We start from the raw sequence: 18609 nt of genomic DNA, 5'->3' as shown, positions 1-18609 counted from the left end.
AAAATAGAACGGACAAGTAGCAAAATCGAAAATGGCTACTACTGAGGCAATTGGATGCCAACTTTGTTTTGATTAATAATCATGACTTGATAACGAGAAATATGGCAAATGGTATTTTTAATTAGGGGTAGGGGTGGGTGTTCGATATTCGATTCGTAATTTTTCAGTAATTGATAATTAAAAGTAGATATCAAATACTGCTAAATTTTGATTACTGTTAACTTTCAATGGAGAATTCCTAAGTTTGTAAACAGAGGAAGAAGACAAGTATAGAGGAAATCTGAGGAAATCTAAATTCTCATTCAATTCATCTTGACATACAAGTTACATGGAATGGACTATTTATACACACTTTACAGTAGCTCATCTAGAAGATTCTCTTAGCAGTTAGCTTAACTGCCTAACTAACTTTTAACTACCTTCTCACAAACTTAGTTAAGCCTAACTCATGTGTGTTATATCAGCTTGCTCCTTGGTTTAACAAAAACTAATCGGTAAATCAAATTTTGATTTAGTACGTACGGTATTAGGTAATACTATATTGAGTTGTAGCTGATTGTATTGCAAAGTTAATACTATTGCTCTAATTATTTTTATTTTTCTATGTGGAGGTACGATATAATAGAAGATCAATAAGTAAGATCACATCAAGAAATGTAAATAATTGACAGAACTATAAGATATATGTATTTGAATTGTTTATGTTTAGTGATTAACTTTCTCTATTGACTTGTACTAATGAGTAATGGACTTGTTTATATATGACTTTCATTAAGTAAATAATTCAAAATTCGCAATATACCAAATATCAAGTGATACTAATGTCTCATTCTAAATTCAAACTTGAATACCGTAGTTCTAAAATTTTATTTCTGAACATTATATCGAATTACCAAATATCAAATTATCAAAAAAAAAATGATTCGACTCGATAAGTCAATCAGGGGTTCATGATTTGTTTTGGATTAGTCTCTACGTATATAATAATTAAAAAAGAAAATACATAATTACCCTCTTCAATTATAACTATTTTAAAAAAAAAGACATGGAAATTAGTCTGCTCATAGGCGCTTCAAATTTCTTTGGAGATTCTCAATGCAGCATGCGCTGAAATCTGCCTAGCTACTTACTACTCTACTTAACTTAAAATAAAAAATGAAATGAAATTCAAATTGGTCGAGAAAAAGAACCATGCTAGTCGAAATTTGAGGAAAGATAGAGAGCTCTCTATTAATTAAATAAAAAATTATGATATGTATCAATCCTTACATCTCCGGCAATGGTGGAGTGACAACTAGTTTTGGTATGTTGGGGGATATCATTATTGTTGAACCCGTACCTACCTTGCATTTGCAGGTAAAATAGTAATTGAACAAACATTGAATAAAACAATACTCGAAGGTTCACATGCAGCTGAATACTTATTCCAGAAGGGTTCATTCAACCTAATTGTACCACATAATCTTTTAAAAAGCATTCTAAGTGAGTTATTTAAGCTCCACGTCTTTTTTTCCTTGGAATCAAAAGTCAAGCAAAATCAAATAGAGCACTAAGTTCAATTATTTTTTTGTGTTTGTAGCAAAAAGTAGTTAGTTTATAGGAATCGAAGTAATTTTTTACCTTAATACTCCTTTGAACAATTTAAAGTGATATAAATATCTCATTTTCCAATCAATTCCACTTATAAGAAAGAAGGTCCAATCACACACCAATTATTGCTTGCCATGTGTCAATTTTGTTATAATTTTCTAATCTTTGTTTTTATTTGTTTTTTTCTTCTTATTTTTAATTATTTATTTTCCCTTTATTCTTCAATTTTGCTCAACCCCAATCCTTTGCTCCTCTTCCCTCAGGGACGGACCCACGTTCCTCGGAAAATTTTACTCGGTATATGTATATATACGAAGAGATATATTAAATGAAATGATATTATTTGACAAAAGTTATCTGTTGGCATGCTGATTTTCTTCCTACATAAAACTGGTCTAAATTAATGAGTTAAGGATATAGCCTACTTATATGAATGGTAATTAAATTTTTATCTTTCCTTTTATAAATATTGACAATGCTTTCTAAAAATTCTGAGTGCGCCCACTGTCTTTGCTCGAGTGGCCACCATCACCACCATTGCTATAACACTAAAGAGACTCACACGCTAACAATGAAAGAAAACTTATATATACTAAAAGAAATGGCAGAAGTCGAGCAAAGTGTGACTTAATACAAAAGATCATATTTTAAAAATCATTTCATAGTCATATGTTTTACAATTTTCAAATTCAGATATTGTATTAGAATTGTAATAGAGTAATTGTACCTTTTTTCAGCTTTTTTGGAATTAGGTAACCTTAAATAAATGTAACTCCAAATTAAAGATAATTCAGAGATAAGAGTTAGTTCTTTAGGGTGCATTATTTATGATCTGAATTTTGTTGAGATTCATTTTATTATTTATGTAGAAGTACAAGTCGGATGATTTTCACGTGCAAATACAATATTTATAGTACATTACTTCTCTTGATAAAAAAAAAAAAAAAGAAAATCCATCATCTAAGATTGACTAACTGGAGGTGGCTTTGACCACTTCTCAACTTGCGTTGTAGCTTTTGTAGCCTACAAAAAAAAAAAAACATGCACCACTATAGTAATTCTTATATTAAAATATTTATGGTTTCATAAAATGGAAAAACAAGTTTCAAAAGTTTGTATTTTCATAAAAAAAAAAAGATTTTAATTACTACAATAATAGTTTGGTACCTCTTTCTCCCAATCACAACGATATGTTATAAAAGCCAGTATTATCGTCTGCAAAGTTGTCCCTCCAAAAATCATTCCTGCCCACAACCCCTGTAATTTTCATTTTACACTAATAAGTTATAACCACAAAAATCATTTGTTTATATATTCTCCATGTTGTATGAAATAACGATAGAGAAAAGATAGCGATTAATTCTTGAGCAAATAATTTCTCGTGCTATCTTATGGTATCAGAGTAATCAACGGACTCGTTGTCTAAGTCGTCAACCACAACGAGACCAACATACCTCAAGACCAGTGTGGAGAACCACACCCATAAGAATTCCTAGAGGGACTCCAACGATGTAATAACAGCCTAGATTAATATAAGCCACTTTTGACTGCCATCCTGAACCAACTGCAACTGCTGTAACAAACAAGACATCTTTCTATTAATTTTTTTTACTCGTCAATCTATATAAGTTAAACTCTTATATATTAGTATGAAATAATAATAATACTAATAATAATGTAATTACCGGATAAAACAGGTTGAACACTGTTTAGAAGAATGGTAAAAGTAAGGAGGTAAGAGATCCTGCTGACAGCTTTTAGAACATCAAAGTTTGATGAGAAGAATAGAGTAAATTTCTGTTGATATATCATTATTAGTACACAAAATACTAGCCCAATCATTGTAGAGTATATCACTGATATCGCTGCTGCGAATTTTGCGACATTTCCTCTTCCAGCACCTAGCTCATTCGCCACTCGTACGCTGGAAAATTAATTGAGCGACTTTAGTATAGTAAAATTAGAATACATGCACATAAGTGTTAAACTAACAAATAGATATGTAGACTTGTAAAATTAAGATGGTATCTTTCAAGCATCAATCAATTAAGTATGTATTAAACTCGAATATCTTATTACCAATAAGCCCAAAAATGAGAATAAGAGAATATATTATTTTTTATAAAAGAAAAGAAAAGTATCAATTACCCGGTGGCAGCGAAGAAAGCAAGTGGTATCATCATCTCCCAACCATTAATATTCATGCTGCAATAAATTCTCCCAGAATTACAATAAGAAATTTAAAGGACATTCAAAGAAAAGTATTGCAATAAATCATTCTTTTTGTGATATGTTTAATTTAATTTTAAAAAAAATTGTGATTCTAAAATAAAAATTAAATACTTACTAAATTATAAATCATTTCTTTAAAAAATTAAAAAGACTTACCAGATGGATAACGCATCAAGAGTCAACGTGGCATTCTGCAAATACCCTGTCATCAATATCAATATCCTATAGTACCAGTTCTCCAAGCTACAAAGAGTCAAAGAGTTTCAAATAAAATAAATACTAGTAATAACAATAGTAAATCAATGTTAAGATTAATCGGATAGAATTGACTCATCTTCATTTTTTCAAAAAAATAATTTAGTCATGATTAAAATAATTAAATATATTTGTGACGAAGTTGGTAACTAAATTCAATTTACCAAAGCATGACACCAGCAGCAGTAGAGAGTCGAAAAAATTCCCAAAGTCCCGAAAATGCTTGTATCGAAAACCCACTCCACGTTTCTGGAAACCCACCGCATGCGGCGTACATAAGCATCCCAATAGTCAGCAACCACCACGATATGTCCAGTGCTACGGCAGCTCCCACTATCCCCAAATTCAGTTTGTACACAAACAACCAACTAATCGCAGTGTGAATCGCCAGCACTGCCAGTGAAACCCAGGCGATAACCACCGTCTTCAATTGACTCTGCAAAAACCTCTATATCGTAAATTGAAAAGCAAAGCTGAATTGCAGTGGAATAAACCACAACGCCACTACCCCTGAAAGCTCTGCGACGTCGTCTGGTTGACCCAGCGCTTTTAAAATTGGGGTAGCGAATATGTACATCGGAAGAAGAAGGAAACAACAGAGGATTAGAACGATCCATGATCTCTGCATGTATATTCCTAACATATGGTGCTTTTTTGCTCCATAAGTTTGTCCGCATAAGGTTTCTAATGCACTCGCCATCCCTAACTACATTGCCATGTCAAAAATTACACAGAGAAAGTCAGAAATTTTGATGGAGAAGATTCAATAGACCTCTTGTCTCTGTTTTCTACTTATGCAAAAGGAAAAATAATTTGAAATTTGAATGAAATTGATGGAGGGAATTGAAGAGGGAATGCCACTTGTAACTTCTTTTAAAAGAAAGATAAGGGACTTAGCTTCTTATTAACTATGTGTTTAGATATAATATTTTAATACTCCGTTAAGATTAAACATTTAACTGAGTGATTGTTAAGGTATATATTATTAACCATACATTTAGATATAGTATATTATAGTAACATTTATGATTTAAAAGTTTAAATAAAAAATTGTTGGGATATATAATATTAACGGTGGAATATATATTATTGTCCATGTATGTATTATAGAACAATTATTTATGCAATTATAATAGATCATATATTTGTTAATATGTTCATTACTTATATAGTAAATGATTTAATGTATAGAGCTTTATCTTATAAACAGAGGAATAAATCAGCAGTTCTTACAAGTGCAATTTTTTTTTTACATTCTAGGATGAAAGTTGGACGAGTCATTGGTATGATTGTTAAACTTAAATATAATTTATCTTGAATATGGGGACGGTGTTGTTCCGACTTCTTGTGCTAGTGTATTTTATACCTGACTAATAAAAACATATTTTCTAATTACTAATATTCTCTATTCTAATATAACTATTATAAGATGTATACATATATTAACTATGCTTTTGATTTATTAAAAGGTGAGATCCTGAGATCGATGGATCAATATATTTGGTAGATTGAAAGATAATAATATATATAATGGTGAAATAATAAGTTAGTTGATGAAATTCATGTCTCGATATATAGATTGATGATATATGTCTTTTTGAGAAACTTACAAGTTTTCATTGTGTCAAACATTGCAAGTGGATTTATTAATCTGACATATGAAATATGTTAAGCATTGTTCTAAAAAAAAATTAAATTCGTCAGTAACTTAGTTTATTGATTAGTAGTTGTAATCTTAACATGAAAATTACATAAGTGTTTAATAAATAATTTTGAAATATATGCAATTACTAATCTTTAGTGGAACGGTTTGTAATTTATTATGCAAAGAATAGTTCAATTAATTATTTGAATTACTTCTATAATAGAGAGCCTCAATAATTAATTTTGTGATCCTATAGTGCTCATATTTAACTAGAACTCAACTTTTTTATTTCTGGAAAAGAAAAATATGTTTTCAGGTCGACCGTTAATTAGTGTTCTATACATACTTGCCCACCAACTATTGCAAGAGTTCGACTGTTAATTATTAGAGATCAAATATTGCAGAAGAATGTTGAACTAGAATTTGGACTTTGATTCAACATTTCTGCTCACACTTCAAAACGTAGTTCTTGAATTTAATTTTAAAAAAGTTTATGCGTAATAGTATAAACATATGTGTTATCTATTATTCTTATAAACAATATGTTTCTGTAATGCTTTCGTTATGCATTGTTTTTCAATAAAAACAATTTTGAATCATTTCTTCTTGGGTTACATCATGAGAAATTTAACAATTTTCATATACAACTTTACCCTAAAGGCTTGATGGAGTATAATTTTTTGACGAAGGAAAACAAAATAATAATGTGAAATTTGAAAGAAGTTGAGAGGATACATACAATGAGGCCAAAGCTGAAGCCAACAATGACGGTATTAGAAATGGTGATAGCAGTAAGTTCAACTTCACCAATGTGACCAGCAAAACCTTGAGTAATTATGTTCATCGTGTAAGTCCCTATACGGCTAAAGATGGTTGGACCAACGATGTGCCATAGTTTTTTAGTTTCGATCCATACTCTTGTTTTCATATCCTTATCATCTTCATCCTCCCTTCTTTCAATTTTATTCTCCGGCAACCAGTTGGTGGATTGACCTCCGCCAACAACAAAGGTTGCCGATTTTCGTCGATAACATTTCCCATTTAATTTGTAACACTAGAACTAAAATTAGGCACGAGAAAATAAGTTTGTACGTACCAAATGGAGAGTTGCATGGGAGGAATTTATAGAAAAATGAAAAGGGAATTATGATGACTCTGCAAGTTTTTTAATTGGATTCGTTTGGTTTTTCTGTTTTAAATTATTCATCCAATTCACTCCATCTCAATTTAATGATTTTTTTTTTATCAAACTTGACGTTTTACATTATTTTTAATTTAACTTTTAATAAACAAGTTAGTGATTTTAATATTTTTTAATTATATTTTAGTTCTATGATTCTATCTATATAAATTTTTTTATATCTTTATGAGTTCAAAATAGTTAGCTAATATTTTTATCGTTATAAATATTTTATCTGCTTTTTAAAAAAAAAAAAATTAAAATCACCCCACTAATTCTAATTTCTCTCACCAGAACCACTCTGCACTCACCATAATTATTCACTCTCACATACTAACAGCTTGTTTGGATGGTTGTTATTGTATTATATTGTATTGTTAGTTTAAATATTGTTACTTGAATTTATTGTACTGTATCGTTTAAGTTCATCGTTAGATAACGACGAAAAGATTCATTTTATTTAATGATTGATTTGGTATGATCGCGCCGTTATCTTAATATTTTCTTCTGATTTTGTCTTTATTAATTAAGTATTTGATAATTATATTTCATCTTTTACCTTACCTTTTCATAGTAGCTCTATCTCGTACCCAACTTTTCTTGTAGGTTTATCATTTAAATTATGAATGTATGGCATTATGTAACAATGAAGAATGATACAATCTATTCAAACACCATATTCATCAAATCAAAACAGTACGATAAAATACAACACAATATAATATATTATGAAACAATACATAACATGAACCATCCAAACAAAGTATAAAGACATCAATAAGAGCAGCACACACACGATATGAAACTAAGACAGGAAACTCTCCCTTTTTTGACTTTTAAGTAAGTAAGACCATGTCCTCTTCCCTTTCGACATCAAGATAATTGACGAAGCTAGTGCTTTGAACATTTTTGCTGAAGTCGAAAAGATAACCATCTATCCAGTATACCAATAATCCATACACAACACACGTAGATGGGCATACCATGCATGATGCATCTGGACACAAATTTTTAGAACGTTCATATTCACTATTTCAAATCATATTCACATTATTACTCACATTTTAGGAAAGAAAAGAAGAGGAAAAAAGAGCATGAAAAAAAACGCAGAGAGAAACAAATGATTCCAAGAATTATGTTGGAAATTGACGTTAACTTTTACGGTTTTGAATTTGTAGTTTCTTATTATAGTCGGATTTTTTTTGTGAATTATTCTTCACAAAAGGTAACACTTGATTTTCATGTATAATTTAATTTCATGATTATATAAGACGTGATTTAAATTTTACAAAATTTGCTCAAATTAAAATTTATGTATGTTTAATTTTAATATTATAATATTGAATTATAACATGTAATTACTTCTCGCATGTTTAAAGTTCATTTTTATATGAGTTATAAATGTCTTATTAAAATAGTGACATGTTGAATTGGAATTTGGCTCATTATAAAGTTCCATTTCTAATTTGATGCAATTTAGTTCACCGATAAATTTGGTGCCAAGTTAAAAGTAAAACACTTAAAAGTTCTTCAGTAATTATATTTGATTAGCTCCATATGCTTAAAATAGGTATTGATCTTGTGGTTATTAGAATCATTTTAACTGGGATCTTTTGAAGTGTAGAAACGAGCAAGAATTATGGCTTAATTCTGTTATTGTCATATTATTTTCATTGGGTGAACCACAAAGAGTTTTGCATACGATCATTAACATTGAATAGATGAATGTCAAGATATATAGAGCTTTCAACGTTAGACAAGTATAAACTCGATTAAAAAAAAATTCGATAAGAATGTGGTCCCACATTATTATTTTTGAGATACTTGCAAAATTTTAAGAATGTACACGGTGATGTATTTTTGCCAAAATTTCTTTAGTAATTAACTTTTGTTAATTTAAATCAAGAAGTGTAGATAGAGACTATTATGTGCAATATATTCTCACAAAGAAGATAATTATGCCTCTAAGTTTGTGTATGTATGCGGTGACGAATCTAGGTTTAGATCAATAAAAATTCTACTATAAAAAAGAGCAAGTTATGACCTGTAATATATTTTATCAAAAAATAGTTTAAGATAATATAAGTTAATAAAGCGATCATGCTATCGAACTCAAGGTGTGTCTTATACCCCTCAGTAATAAGATTTCTTCCCTGATCTTTTATTATTAATTTACAGACCAAAATAAAGAATTATTTTTCTTTTAATTAAAAATTCAAAAAGATAATTTGAAACATAGAAACCTAATTAAAATAATTTATTTTCAATACTGTCGGCTTAATTGAAAAAACTCTTTTATCGATACCGTCTATCCAGGAGGTTCGGGAAAAAGGGTTGTGATAGTGCTTACGTCCGCTGTCAATTTAAATTGTTACGGTCTGTTTGCTTGGAATTTGATTACTTCATTTGCAATTTATCACCGTATTTTTCTCAATAATTTTTTTGTCAAAATTAAACTGGTTTTAGGGTGTGTTTGGAAGGAAGAAAAATATTTTTTCTTTTTTGCTTTTCTAAATGAGTGATTTTTTTTAAATTTTCTTTTTGTATTTGACAAATAACCAAAATATATGATCTCAAAGTTATTTATATATATTATGGTAGGAGAATTTAAGGTCACCTACATGTAGAGATGTCAATGGGGCGGAGAGGGAGCGGATTGGGTTGAGCTTAACCCACAAAAATTTTAATCCGTCTCGCTCCCTTCCACATAATAACTTTTTTTATTTTTAACCCACTCCACATAAACCTACCCACATGAATTCGCCCAGCATAAATTTTTGAATAATTGCCTTTTTAAATTAAGTTTGATACTAAAAATAAATTCATTTTTTCATTAAGTTGTATTAATTTAATAGATAATAACTTAAAAATTTAAAAGGTCAATTGGGAAGCATGTAAAAATCGTATTAGTTTTTATTGAACTATTTTCATTTACTGTTTTGAATATTTTAGTAAATTTAAAGAAATTATCTTAACAACACTCTATCACTCTTATAACATGTAAAAAGTTAAAATTAAGTTTGAACCCGCATAAAACCCATAGACCTGCAACCCATCCTGCTCCGCATTAATTTTTAAAAAACCCATTTCAAGCTGCTCTGCATTCCACCCGTCCCGCACAACCTTAAAATCACTATGCCCCGCATAGTCTTAAAATCACCTCGCACCGCATCCACCCCAATTGTCATCCCTACGGCTGCATGCCTATGTCAGTTTCTATTTGAATTGTTACGTGTTGTTTGTTTTTAGATTACTTCAATTGCCATTTCGTCAGCAAATTTTCTTTCTATAAAATTAATCAAAATTAAACTGATTTTAGGGTGTGAGTTTGATAGAAAGATTAATATTATTTCAAAAGATAAATAATTTATTTTTAATTTTCTATTTGTAATAAGTAATTAAAAATATTATCTTACAAATACACTACAAGAAAAAGGGTTATTAGGGACCAACATAGTGCGACTAGATAAAAATCTGGTCTTTAAAAGCATACTTGTTTGGACCAGATTTTCTTTTGGTCCCTAATTCTCAATTTTGTGCTATCAAATGACGAAGCGACTAATTGTGGTCATTAAAGTGATCAATAACTAGTCCTTAATGCTCAAGTTTTAGTGGGAGAGACACCACTTAATTTTAATTCTTTTAAAAGAATGGTAGAAAAAAGAAAAATAAATTAGAAAAACTATAATAAAACAAAACCCATCCTCAAAACCTAACCCATCTATCAAAATCGCTAATTTCACTGGTGCTCATCGGAGACTCTCCATTCGCCTTTGTCTAGCACTATTTCTTCTTCTACTCCTGCTTGTCGTCTTCTTAGACTTAAATGGAGTGAAAAGGTTTGATTAATACTCTACTATTACTTTTTCTTCTCTCTTCTTTCTGAAAAAGTTCATATTTGGGTTTGAAATTAGGTAAAATCTTAAACTTTTTTTAGGAAAATTTGTGAAAATAAGAGATTCTCTTACTCAAGGAAGACCTAATGAAGGTTATTTTTTGAATTTCACTTTGAGGTTTACTTGTCTTTTAGGTAGATTTTGAGCTATGCTCTAACAATCTTTTCTAATTTCTTTATGCTGTAATTTCTTTTGCAGTTATTAGCTCAAAGTTCCCCTTTAATTTGGTAATTTCTCTACTCGTTTTACTATCGTTTTAATATTTCAGGTGGGTGTAGTCATACAAGTGGATTTCTATATTGTAATTATTTTTCAGTTCAACTACTGGGTATGGATAATATCCTGAATTTGAGTTATCTGTGAAATTAAAGTCCTAATTATTGTATGTGCTCCATAGGTTAAGGTTATGTTCTGTATGGTACTAAATGATTCGTTTGAGGTATAAATTATGGGATAGTGAATTTAGCAAGAACAGGGGAATTTCCTTCGAAGACGTAAAAATACAGTAATAGAAAAAGAGAGTCGGGTCAACTAGAAGTTTCAAAATTAAGGAGTGTTTTCAAAAAAATTACATTATTCATGCAAAATACAATGCACGATTGAACGACATAACTAGAATTGAATTTTGCTATTGAATCCTAATTTTGAGATGCTTTGTCTTTATTTGCAGATTCATGTGAGCCAAACTTAATGTTTGATCAACTTTACTAGCAAAAATTACAACTTCACTTGGTAATAGTTAATTGGTTGACAAAATTTCTTCTTGATCCATATGGTATGCATTTTTGAATTTGATGCAACAAGTTTTTATAATGATTGACTGGGGTAGAAAACAAAGATTTCTAATTCTCTATATTTTTCTTTAGAAGTTGATTGTGATTCTGCTTATCATATTTATTAGTTGTTAATCGAGATGATCACTCATTGAAGCCCAAAACGGATCATAGTTTTACGGTTAAACTCTTCACTTTGATTCTTCTCTTAATATTAAATTAGTTTCAAATGACTTATGAACCTACTTTATTTTTCTCAGATGAAGCTTACCCCATAGCGGAGAAGGTTCTTTTGCTTCAAATCTTTGAGGCAAGCTTTAATAGAAGGTGACCTCTATATGTGTTCTCCCTCAATACTAACTTTGTGACATAAGTATAGGTAAAGTTTTCAATTAGAGTCTTTTCTAAGCCTATAATCTTAGAATTCCAATTTTTCTTTCATGAATATTGCTTTCCTACCACTTATTATGTTTTTCTTTTAACATTTTGAATTTTTCCTTTTATATAACTCTCAATATGAAGTCCATAGTAAAGGTATTGAACAAAGTTAGTATGATCTATATCTATCCAAAGAATATTTGAATGAATGTATACTTATATGTTACAGTATGCATTTGGCAAGTTTGCACTTCCAGGTATTCTAATCCTTAAAATGCTTTAAGTGAGTTCACCTTAGTACAAATTGATATATTTTGATTTGTATAAGTTGTTTAGTGTTATGTTGTTCGGACTCTTCAATAATATTTATGAATGTGTGTTGAATACTTCAATAGTAGTGTATTTTTGGATATATGATAGTAGTGTGGCAATATTTTTGGAGAATCGGACCAACATAGATTTAGTAAGTGAACTTTTTTTTCCCTTCACCTATGTATTTCTTCCTTATGTAAATGTAAATGGAGACTTTTTATATTTTTTCCTACACTATACCTTGAAGACAGAATATGGGAAAGTTATTTATCCCTTTTTTGGTTGATATCTAAGTGAAAACTAGTTTCTTCTTTTTAAACTGAAAGAAATTAGTGATAGCTATTTCTGAATTCTAATAGAAAAGTGATATGATCCAATTTACTTTTACAAATTGATATGAGTAAATCCTGAAATAATTAGCATTATTTGTGTCCAAATTGATAGATTTTCTCTTATGACTATGAGATGGCTATGGGTGGTGAAGCAATGAACTTTAATGACATCTTTTCTTTAGTCATGATTTGAATATATGTATGGTCTGCAAATAATTTTTTAATGTATTTCTCAGCATCTAGGATGCAATCTTAATGAAAACTACTTCACCTGAACTTAACAATAATTATGATAAAAATATTCATCTGGACTTGATTTTGATAAAGAATCTACATTCATTTTAGTTTCTTTGGTAATTCCTTTATAATTTTTATTTTGCTCAATTGTGATTTGTTGATGACTTTGCTCTTTTCAAATAAATTCTTATCAAGGAACATAGTTGTTGGAGTTCTTAATTTAAGAATGATGTTAAATATAAACAAACTATTTTACATAAACGAATTTAAGACATACATGGTGAATAGTTTGAGGTTTTAGTAGATTGTGTATAATGCCCTTTGTCTTATGCTTTTATTTTTGTAATAATCTCGATATTATGCTCTCAAATTATTGATTATAAGGTTAATAATACCTTCACTCTATCTTTTAATTCAGGTTATTGAAGAGGCAAAGGAATAAGTGTTTTCTCCAAGTGTTTTAGTGAGTTTAATTACTATCACATGCCATGAATTTGCATTTTATGTTTATGTAATTTCTGCATTCACTAAATGCTAGCATATATTTTGATTTTAGCAGGAGCTAATTGGAAAATTCTAAAATATATTTAATTTAACTACTTGAGGACTGTGAAGAAGTATATATTGTTACTGGACAATGTTTTATGCTACTCTGTATTTGAAAAAAAATATAATTGGATGATATATAAAAATGACATGCTTTGAAGAAGAACAAAGTATGCATAACCAGGTTTTCCTCTACATTTATGTCATCTTTTAGATACTTAATCTAGTATTAATAATTTTCTAAAGTGATTTGTACTTTTTATATTTACAGGTTTTGATGAGTTTTTGTTACAAGACAAGATGGTGATTTTGAAGACTTCATCCAAGTAGAGAAATTGGTTATCATTTAGCATGGAATTTAGGAAAAGAATAGGTATAGCTAAGAGATTGTGTAGACAATACCTTGATATATGTGCATCCCATTTATACAGTTACAAAATTTACTTTCATAATATCTTTTTGTAATTAATTACCAATTTTTATATATGTATATACGGCGTGAATTTGTCGTTAATTTTGTGGATGTGTATGTAGTTACCTATAGTAATAATTATATAATTTTAAAGAATAAACAGGAGGAAACGAATTTCAAGGACTGGATTTTAGATCTTAAATGACTTTTTAGGACTGGTATAATCTGGTTGCAAAAATGTTTTAGGCGCTAATTAATCTTTGATTAGGGACCAGATTTATGGTCCCTAAAAGTGATTTAGGGACAAGATATATTCCAGTCGCTAAAGTTCTTCAAGGACCGGCAATAAAATCTCGTCTCTAATAATCAATAGCGACGAAGTCTATAGGGACGGGTAGCGACCATATTTTTCTGGTCTCTATTGACCTTTAGGGACCAGAATCACACTTTTAGGGACCATTTTTCCCTTCCCCAGTGGTCCATTTTCTTGTAGTGATATTTATGCATCATTTACACAAAACACAATAGTAGTGGAGGTTTGGGTGGGGGTGGTGAGGAGAGGCTATGGGGAGATGGTGCGTGTGTTTTGGAGAATTAGAATCAAACAATTAACTAAAGTTAATTTTTTGAACTTTTTTCTCTTTTTCTTTAAAAAAGGAAAGTATAGATCAACTTTATAGATAAAAAAGAAAAAGTTGAAAAATTCACCAAAATGAAAAATTAGATCTACGTAAACTAATTTAGGATATTCTAAAGAATATTTTCTTCTGTATCATTATTTATGTGATTAAAGCTTGTGAAGTGAACAAGAGCAATTTATATCTGAAAACCACTATATGTTGTTTTATTTTTAGTAGGATTTTAGTATACACGGACATCTTTGCTAGCTACTTTGAGACTGTTTGGATTGAGCAATAAATTTTGGCTTATAAATCAAAAATTAAAAATTAAAAATTAAAAATTTTAATTTATGACTTTTGATTTATTTTTATCTTTTAAATTTTAAATAAATGATTTAATTTTTTAATTTTTTCTACATATACTATAAAAATAATTAAAAATTATTTTAACTTAAAACACTTAAAAATAAATCGATTCAAATGGGTTTTTAATTCGACAGATCCTACCAAAAGGACATTAGTCATTACGATGTGGGTTTTGTAGATAAGACATGCAAACACAATCTACTCGTTGCGTCTCAATTTTGACAAGTACTTGACTAGGCACCAAATCTTTTTCTTTTTTTGTACTTTCACAATATTTCAAAAGTACAGTATTGACAAGAGGAAGTTGCTCGGATGATAAATATCGCTCACTTCCAACTCTAGAATTGTAAGTTTGAGTCATCAAGAGAGCAAAAAGGTAGGAGCTTCAAAGGAGGGATTAAAAAAAATAAAAAGCAAGAAACTACTGTATTTAGTAGTGTTAATTAACGTGTCATTGCCATTATTATGAGAAAATATCGTTAAGAAAATGTTTAATTTTTTTTAAAAGAATCAAGTATAAGAATGTAAATAATTTAAAAGGCAAAACGCAAAAGCGTAGTATATACATAAAAATAGAACGGACAATTATGTAGCAAAATCGAAAATGGCTACTAACTCAAGCAATTGGATGGAAACTTTGTTTTGATTTATAATCATGACTTGATAACAAGATATACGACAAACCTAATTACCTATGTAATTAGGGGTTCATGATTTCGTTTGAATTGATTATTTTTCTATATAATAATAATTAAATTAATTAATCATATTTAGTTGATACATTCCGTGCATCTTATACTTTACTAGATGCTACGTTTTAATATTTGATCCATACATAATGTTAATTTAGGTTAGCTCAAAAGAATATAAAGTACTAGTAATATATTATAATTGTCTAAATATTTATATATGTCTGAGTGTAAAATTATAGTAATTTTTAAATAGTATTTGTATAATTGGTTTTATCCGGTTTAAAATTAAAATAAAATTAAATTTTATTAATGTATAATATTAAATTTCAAACCTAAAAAATATTGAGTTTTCTTAATTTATTTGATTTAATTTATTGATTTCCTCTGAACAGTCCAAGATATAATAAAATTCTGAGGAATGATCGTTAAGAGATTAGTAACAATGGGATCCGAAAAATGAGATTTATAGATTAAAAAGAAAAGTAATGTCTAACGACAATTACATTAAATCATAAATATATGCATCAAAATATGTTGTGAAATTAAAACTACACATTTAACATCGTCAAAAATATCGATAAATTATTCTTGCTTTCATCATCATCATTTTATGTAAGACGGAAATTCATTGGACGACCAAGGGTATTTCGATAATTTTATGTTCTAATTTAGACCTTACTAAGAAAGACATTTGAAATCCAGAAAATTAGTGGCCTTAGAGTAAAAAAAACATGAGTTTCTTGAGTGGGAGAAAGAGGGGATAAATCAGAAGCAAGAGTCCTATTGCATTAGTACCAAAATATTGGTGGAAATCTGATACAATGCTTTAGATAATTAGAAATGTTAAAAAGTAGTTATTATTGTTCATTAGTCACCAAAACAGTTATTACTGTTCACTGTTATTAGAGTTTGTTAAAAAGCAGTTATTTTGTTAGTTGTAGCATTAGATTCCAATTCAGTTCTATTAATAGAGATGTAATACAATTGTAAATCATTGAATGATATATGATAATTCTTCTCTTCTCTCTTTTACTCTGTTCTTCTTAGCTTCTATCTCGAAATTGCCCTGATATAGCTATCTTCTTCTTCGAGGTTCATCCTACTAGTTGATTATCCTTTCGATTATTGGTAATTGGGTCAATTGGTATCAGAGCTACTAGTCCTTGGCTAAGAAATCATGGTTGCTCGGTACGAAAATCAAGACAGATCTTCAGGGGAAATTGAGGGAAAATTGTCTCAGATACAGGAACAATTGCAGAAGTTGATGGAAGGTATGGTGAATATGAATGATAGAAATGTACAGACAGATAAGGAATTAATGGAGATCAAGCAAGCCCTAGGAAATACGAAACAGAAGGACAAGGAAATGGATCAGAATAGAGCAGAATCAGCTGTGGGTGGAGACAGAGCACAAGGGTTTTGCAATGCTACTGGGGATTTCCAAATTCTAATGGTAAATTTCTTACCCGATGTTCTAAACTTGATTTTCCTAGATTTTTGGGGTCGGATTTAAGAGCATGGTTATATAAGGTGGATCAGTTTTTTGCCATGGATGAAGTTCCATATGATCAGAGGGTGAGAGTAGCTTCTATCCATTTGGATGGTGAAGCTATTGCTTAGCATAGATCATACTTGAAGTCTAGGAACTCAGTTATAGACCCTTCTTGGTCTGAGTATGTGTTGGCTGTTAATGAAAGATTTGGGGAGGAATTTGAATATTTCATAGAAGCTATTAAAAATCTACAACAAACTGGGGAAGTTAGAACATATCAAGCTGAGTTTGATAGGTTATTGAATGGAGTTAATTTGTCAAACAAAAATGCTATCAGTTGTTTCCTGGGAGGGTTAAAACTTGAGCTCAACAAAGCTGTTAGAATGCAAGCACCCAAAACCTTAATGCAAGCCTACAAGTTAGCTAAGTTGCAGGAAGAGGTTTTTGATGCTCAGGCTAAGTCTTGGGGAATTAGTAGAACCAGCAGGAATTAAATTGGTCTTCTCCCTACTCCATCTAGGTTTCAAAGTGTACAAAAACCTACTTTTTCTAGCACAACTGTCAAGAAACCTTATGAATCAAATGTTAACAGATTCAATAATGGTAATATTGGTAGAAGGTTATTGACTGCTGCTGAGATGGATGAAAAAAGGGCGAAAAGACTGTGTTTCTTGTGTGATGAGAAGTATATGCCTGGGCATGTTTGTAAATCCAAGAAACAGTTGTATTTGGTTGAAGTTCTGGAAGATGGGGAGGTAATCATAGAGGAAGAAGTGGATGAGTGCATGACAATCTCCTTATAAGCATTTACTGGAAATACAGGTTATCAAACAATTAGAGTAACTGAATACCATGAAAAACAACTGTGCTTATTGATACAGGTAGTACTCATAATTTCATTGATGAGTCAATGGCAAGGAAGTTAGGTTGCAAAGCATTGCCTATACATGAACAATCAATAAGTGTGGTTGATGGTAAGAATGTTCAAACTGCTGCAGTGTGTAAGAATTTGAAGTGGTTAAATTAGGGTACAACTTTTTCTTCTGATTTTCTACTACTACCATTAGGGAATATTGACATAGTGTTGGGTGTGCAATGGTTAAACACTTTGGGTAGGATTTTGTTTGACTTCAGAAATAGAACTATTGTGTTTGTGCACCTGGAAAGAAAATATGTTTTAGGGGAGCCAGTAGCCAAATCAAGACCACCAAGGCCAAATTATTGAACAAAAAAAGTGATGAATCAGTTCAGGTCTTCATGCTTACCTTGGTAACAGATGCAACCTCTGCTTGGCAATGCAACACTATACAAATAACTCAAGGTACTGATATTCATCCTACCTTAACTGTTTTAATGGAACAGTACAATTGCATCTTTGATATGCCTACTGCATTGCCCCCTCATAGAGGCATCTTTGATCACAAAATACCACTCATTGACTCAGTTACTCCTGTTAGCAAAAGGTCTTATAGATAACTTGGAATGAAGAAAGATATTATTAAGAAATTAGTACAAGAAATGCTAGATCAAGGTGTGATACAACTTAGTTCTAGTCCCTATGCTTTATCCGCAATCCTTGTTGGGAAGAAAGATGGAAGTTGGAGGCTTTGTGTAGACTATAGAGATCTCAACAAACTGATAGTAAAGGACA

The 18609-nt window shown here is 30.1% G+C and overlaps 1 pseudogene; it reads right to left on the bottom strand.

The window, feature by feature from the left end:
- Nucleotides 1-2550: 2550 nt before the first annotated feature.
- On the bottom strand, nucleotides 2551-6763 carry LOC102579243 (protein DETOXIFICATION 27-like; annotated as a pseudogene).
- Nucleotides 6764-18609: the final 11846 nt, after the last annotated feature.

The sequence above is a fragment of the Solanum tuberosum genome, unplaced genomic scaffold (assembly GCF_000226075.1).
Source record: "Solanum tuberosum cultivar DM 1-3 516 R44 unplaced genomic scaffold, SolTub_3.0 scf00002, whole genome shotgun sequence".
NCBI classification, from domain to species: Eukaryota; Viridiplantae; Streptophyta; class Magnoliopsida; order Solanales; family Solanaceae; genus Solanum; species Solanum tuberosum.
Note: the sequence above shows the minus strand (reverse complement) of the source record. Positions and strands in the feature narration are given on the sequence as shown.